Source organism: Hemibagrus wyckioides, linkage group LG11 (genome assembly GCF_019097595.1).
Source record: "Hemibagrus wyckioides isolate EC202008001 linkage group LG11, SWU_Hwy_1.0, whole genome shotgun sequence".
Lineage (NCBI taxonomy): Eukaryota > Metazoa > Chordata > Actinopteri > Siluriformes > Bagridae > Hemibagrus > Hemibagrus wyckioides.
This window is the reverse complement of record NC_080720.1, coordinates 26883981-26891015: the sequence shown is the minus strand read 5'-3', so window position 1 is coordinate 26891015 and position 7035 is coordinate 26883981.

Here is a 7035-nt window from a genome sequence, read left to right as displayed (position 1 = left end):
ATCACTCTTCAGACTGAATTATTTTGTAAAAATGAGTAATGATTAGTACATAACCACACAGCACTGCTTTGGTTCTGCACTAATTTGCATACGGACACGCCTCAAAATGATCATAATGCGTAAACAAGTTGCCTATAAACAGTCCAGTAGCCTGCCTACTGCTCGTGCAGACAACATGGAACAAGGCTGACCTATGGGTCTGTGAGCCCCTAGATAATATCAGACCACGGGGCATCAACACAAGGCATAATCATTGATCACGACTGAGAACCTCAGTGATACTTCACTTCAAGAACTTCACTGAGTAGCAACTTCACAGAAAAGACTGCATAAACAAATGATTCGAGCAGAACTTTTTACAAAGTGGCATAAAAGACTAAGTGCAAACAAAATAATCAAATGATAATATTAGAAATCAGCAAGAAATCTTTTTTAAACGTGGTACATCAATGTGTTTCTATAAATATGGCAAAAAGAAGAACATAAAATAATCTATCCATCCATTTCCTGTACCACTTATCCGACACAGGATCATGTGAAACCAGGAACCTTTCCCCAGGAACTCAGGCAGGGGCCATCCAGGGCATGGTGCCAACCCACTGCAGGGCACAATCATGTACACATTCACACACCACAGTCAATCTAGAGACACCAAAATGCCAACTGAACATGTCCTTCGACTAGGGGAGGATACTGGCATACCCAGAGGAAACCCCCGAAGAAACTCCCCAAAGGGGAGAAAATGCAAACTCTGTACAGAGGGGTAGAGGAAGGAATTGAACCCACACCCCCAGAGGTGTGAGGCAAATGTCCTAACAATTATGCCACTGTGCCCCCACATGACATAATCAGCAAAGAATTAAAATAACATTATAGTTATCAATGTAAAAACACAGCAATTGTTGGAAATGTTCTTAAAGCATCTTCTTATTACAGAAAGACTTTTTTTAGTTGCTTTTATCCAAAGCAACTTACATTTGAGACAATATACAACTGAGCAGTTGACGGTTGAGGGGCTTACTTGACCTTGCTTTATAAAACTTGCATGGATTATAGGATTATAAAATCATATCCATAAATGGTCAATGCAAATGACCTCATGCATATTTATCTGTGGGGTGTCTAAATCAATGGCACAGATAAAAGTAAAAAAAAAAAGAGGAATTTTAGGAGGTGGAAGTTTTCATTTTGGAGACTGAGGTGAAACAAAAAACGTGTTATTTGGTGGTCTCAGTAGTGGCATCACCAACAAACTCGAGTTTATTGCATGGCAGCATGTAGCTGCAGCAGTTAATAATGTTAAGGCCCCAAACCTCACAGTTGTAGAAATAATAAAGACAAGTGGCTTGACCTAAAAATCAATACAAAGAAGTGACTTTCTTTGCAGAGTTTAGGTGTAAACAGTAGGGGGGGGCTTACACTTTCACCCTGACCATTTGATGTAAGAATGGCTTTGATTACTGGGCAATTCCTCTTGTGTGGCAAAACAAAAGGAGGGAGACTCTGATTTGACTGGTGAGGCCTACACAGCAGACTAAGAGGCTTAATTATTCAAAGATATGAGAACCACACAAACACTGTAGCCTACAGTTATTGAATTGACTTATACAGGTGCTGTTTTATATTCTTTGAGAGGATGATTGGTGTGGTGATGGGGTTGCTGAAGACTGTGGATTCCAGCACTAGCTGCATTTCCAGTGCTCCATGTGCCTCCAGCGGCATCTCATTTTTTGGCCATGTGCTAAAAGATGATATGTTACAAGACACATTACATTATGACTTGACAAATGAAACAAATGAAAGATACCGTGTCAGGAATATACAGTGATGTGAAAAGAATTTAAAAGGGTTTTTGAGTCATCAGGTTTGTTGGTTAGAGGAGATGAGCAGAGGGTTTCACTCAATATGCTGTTACATTTTTCAGCATTTTTATAGCATCCAGACATTGCCAGTGAATTTTAAGGAGGTCTGTGGTGTGCTCTACACCTGAACACGCATGAGTAATGTCTCTTCGCTATGCTTTGTGGGTTCGGGAATGGAGTAAGAGCCGTTGCCTGAGGCGATAGCTGTTGTCACCTGGAGGACTGCTGCAGTGTTTAAGGCTTCTGTGATATGCTAAGTAAGACACAGATGCTGTGAAGTGTTTAAAAATAGTGAAATTTAAGTGCTAAACTTACCAAGAAAGCCAAAATGTTTGTGTGCTGAATTACAAGCAAAAATCTTTTTTTTATTATAATATATTAGTTTATACCCCCCCCCCACACACACAAATGACTTCTATTTGTTTTGTACTTGAAATTGTTTCTGAAATTGTAATTTTTTTTTCACATTTAACTTCTATCTTAACAGGGGGATGTTTTTGGATCCACTGTAATTATCTCTGGAAGAACAGTTTACCAGGAATCCAAGGGTCATAAAGACCTGTAAGTGGACAGATATTGTCAGATTTCACAACATTGGTCTTTCTAAACCTGAGGACTGATGTAGCACATATTGTAATTCCAAGATAATGGCTCCTGGAAATTTAAATGAGCCCATTATCCAGCCATCATTGTTGACAAAGATATCTTTCTTGAAAAAACACATTCTCACATTGTTTGTCAGATGATGTGGTGTTCTAACAATGGCAACAACATCATTTTGGCATAGACAACACGCTATTCTATAGACTAGTCACATTATATCATTTTTTGCCCTTTTATTCAGCCTGTAACTACTAACAATTAATACCAGCTTATAATAAATTATTCATTTGTTTAAGGAGGGGATGAGAAAAATTATTTAAAGCAATAAGTATTTATACCTAAAAACAGGTTTGATTATAAGAGAGGTTTTGGTGCAGTGTTATTGGAGCTGAATAAATTGAAGTGTTACATAAAGGGTTAGAGTGATGATTTGTGAGGTTAGCTGTAATTCCCTACATATCCAAAAGATGTCGCAAATGGTTCTAAAATTATGCATATGGCTTTAAGCATTGGTTCAAGCTTCCAAAGATTTATGCACATTACAGACCCATTGTTGTTTAGTATGCACACTGTACATAATGTATATGATACACCAGGAACACAATGTACATCCTGCATTTATTGCAATAGGACCACATGCACAGGATTTTTAATGGGTTCCTGTTCAGTTCTTTATGGAACAGCTTAAAAATTTTTTGTCAGTGAATTATTAACCAGTAAAGATCAATGCTGATAAAAATTTTACAGGATAGTTTCTTAAGATACACTGACCAGGCATAACGTTATGACCACCTGCCTAATATTGTGTTGGTTGCCCTTTTGCTGCCAAAACAGCCCTGACCCGTCATGCACTCTGTATTCTGACACCTTTCTATCAGAACCAGCATTAACTACTTTAGCAATTTGAGCAACAGTAGCTTGTCTATTGGATCGGACTACACAGGCAAGCATTTACTCCTCATGTGCGTCAGTGAGCCTTGGCTGCACAGGAACCTGTTCCCGGTTCACCACTGTTCCTTCCTTGGACAACTTTTGATAGATACTGACCACTGCAGCCCGGGAACACCCCACAAGAGCTGCAGCTTTGGAGATGCTCTGATCCAGTCGTCTAGCCATCACAATTTGGCCTTTGTGAAACTCGCTCAAATCCTTACTTTTGTCCATTTTTCCTGCTTCTAACACGTCAACTTTGAGGACAAAATGTTCACTTGCTGCCTAATATATCCCACCCACTAACAGGTTCCATGATGAGGAGATCAGTGTTACACATCAGTGTTACTCACGTCACCAGTCACTGCTCATAATGTTATGCCTGATCGTGTGTATACTCAAGATTTCTAGCTCTCTTACAAGAGGTTTGCCTATTTCAATCCAGAAAAAAACTAGTAGAGACAAGTAGAATTGTTATATTGAGTTGCCTGTTGTCCAGATTGCCACACAAAGCAGAAGAAGAGCATATAAAAAACTCATCAAACACAATTAGTTTGTGTCAGAATTGTTTACATTGGTGTGTGATCTATATATTATATTACACTGATTCATTTAGACTTGAACTGCATAAGTAATACACTTCTCAAAGTTGAGAAATGAAGTCAGAGTTGGGGTAACTGGGATGGCATTGCATTTTGTCCAAGGGTAGCAGGACTGTGACTGTTGAAACTTACCAACCCAATTATAATTAGGGGAGAGTAGGTTCAGTTGTAATACTACCAATTGCTCCATTCAGCAACAAGCTACAGCAGTGTCACTTGTTCTGCACATGCTCATTAGCAATCTCTGCCAGCAGTTCAATCGCCACTCTAAATAATTTATCACTAAAAGTATAAAGTTTTTGTATAAAGTAATTTTCCTTGTCTGGAGAACGTTTTGAATTATGTGTTCGTTTTTGTATGCATTGGTATGAAATCAAAATAGGTTAGAAATAGATACAATAGATGTTCAATGTTAGCATAGGCAATACTAAGCTGATTAGCTAGCATGTACCAGATTTCAGAAAGGTTCTTTTAGTGTTACCGTATATAAGGTGTTAATAGTGTTTACAAGTACTAAACTATTTAATAAAATACGAATAATATTCCACAAAAATGGTTTCGTTTCTAGAAAACTTTGGCACAAGGACAAAGGTGTAAATGTCACATGCATCAGCTTACGGATGTATTTGAGCCTCACGTGTCATTAGTATTCAAACTACACACAAATTACAGACTTATTCAGAAGTTACTTGGAGTTTTATGTATGAAGAGTTGAGTTCACAGAACACAGAAACATGCATTGCTTATGCATGATTCTGACACTGGACTTAATTGCAATATCAGCCTGTCTGAGGAGCAGGATTTATTTTGCGGCTCTAGGGCAGGTGTTTATGTTTAAAAGGGGTGGTCTAAATGCTACTGAAAAATCATATCTTAGATGTTTCTACTTCTTAATCCCAAAGGCACAGCAAGAAAATCATCCATTCGAAGCAGGTGAATAATCCATCTTCATATGACTGAATGATTGAATAAAGGTCATGTGATGCCTGACAAAACTTCAAGCAAAAGGAAGCTATAGAAGAAAAACTATTCCAAACATTTGACCTTGCTATGAGTTTAACCCTGTCTTAGGCAATTCCATCAAAATCCATTAGTTCTTATAATTCTTATATAAATCCTATGTAATTTTAAACATAAATTCTCGAGATAATGTGCTAACAAGAACCTAGGATGTGTGGATTGGTGGGACAGACAACTGTAAAGACAATCCCTAAAACATAAAAACTGGAGCATTAGAAAACACTGATCAGGCATAACCTTATGACCACCTGCCTAATATTGTGTTGATCCCCCTTTTGCTGCCAAAACATCCCTGACCCGTCATGCATTCTGACACTCAGAACCAGCATTAACTTCTTCAGCAGTTTAAGCAACAGTAGCTTGTCTGTTGGATCAGGCCAGCCTTCGGATCCATGAGCCTTGGCTTCCCATGACCCTGTCACCGGTTCACAACTGTTCCTTTCTTGGACCACTCTTGATACACTATATTGCCAAAAGTATTCGCTCACCCATCCAAATAATCAGAATCAGGTGTTCCAATCACTTCCATGGCCACAGGTGTATAAAATCAAGCACCTAGGCATGCAGACTGTTTTTACAAACATTTGTGAAAGAATGGGTCGCTCTCAGGAGCTCAGTGAATTCCAGTGTGGAACTGTGATAGGATGCCACCTGTGCAACAAATCCAGTCGTGAAATTTCCTCGCTCCTGAATATTTCACAGTCAACTGTCAGCTGTATTATAAGAACGTGGAAGTGTTTGGGAACGACAGCAACTCAGCCACGAAGTGGTAGGCCACGTAAACTGACGGAGCGGGGTCAGCGGATGCTGAGGCGCATAGTTTGAAGAGGTCGCCAACTTTCTGCAGAGTCAATCGCTACAGGCCTCCAAACTTCATGTGGCCTTCAGATTAGCTCAAGAACAGTGCGCAGAGAGCTTCATGGAATGGGTTTCCATGGCCGAGCAGCTGCATCCAAGCCATACATCACCAAGTGCAATGCAAAGCGTCGGATGCAGTGGTGTAAAGCACGCCGCCACTGGACTCTAGAGCAGTGGAAACGCGTTCTCTGGAGTGACGAATCGCGCTTCTCCATCTGGCAGTCTGATGGACGAGTCTGGGTTTGGCGGTTGCCAGGAGAACGGTACTTGTCTGACTGCATTGTGCCAAGTGTAAAGTTTGGTGGAGGGGGGATTATGGTGTGGGGTTGTTTTTCAGGAGCTGGGCTTGGCCCCTTAGTTCCAGTGAAAGGAACTCTGAATGCTTCAGCATACCAAGACATTTTGGACAATTCCATGCTCCCAACTTTGTGGGAACAGTTTGGAGCTGGCCCCTTCCTCTTCCAACATGACTGTGCACCAGTGCACAAAGCAAGGTCCATAAAGACATGGATGACAGAGTCTGGTGTGGATGAACTTGACTGGCCTGCTCAGAGTCCTGACCTCAACCCGATAGAACACCTTTGGGATGAATTAGAGCGGAGACTGAGAGCCAGGCCTTCTCATCCAACATCAGTGTGTGACCTCACAAATGCGCTTCTGAAAGAATGGTCAAAAATTCCCATAAACACACTCCTAAACCTTGTGGACAGCCTTCCCAGAAGAGTTGAAGCTGTTATAGCTGCAAAGGGTGGACCGACGTCATATTGAACCCTATGGATTAGGAATGGGATGTCACTTAAGTTCATATGCGAGTCAAGGCAGGTGAGCAAATACTTTTGGCAATATAGTGTAGATACTGACCACTGCAGACCGGGAACACCCCACAAGAGCTGCAGTTTTGGAGATGCTCTGATCCAGTCGTCTATAGCCATCACAATTTGTCCCTTGTCAAACTCGCTCAAATCCTTACGCTTGTCCATTTTTCCTGTTTCTAACACATCAACTTTGAGGACAAAATGTTCACTTGCTACCTAATACATCCCACCCACTAACAGGTGCCATGATGAGGAGATAATCAGTATTATTCACTTCACCTCTCAGTCGTCATAATGTTATGCCTGATCGGTGTATATAAAACATGACTTGATGTTACAGCAAAA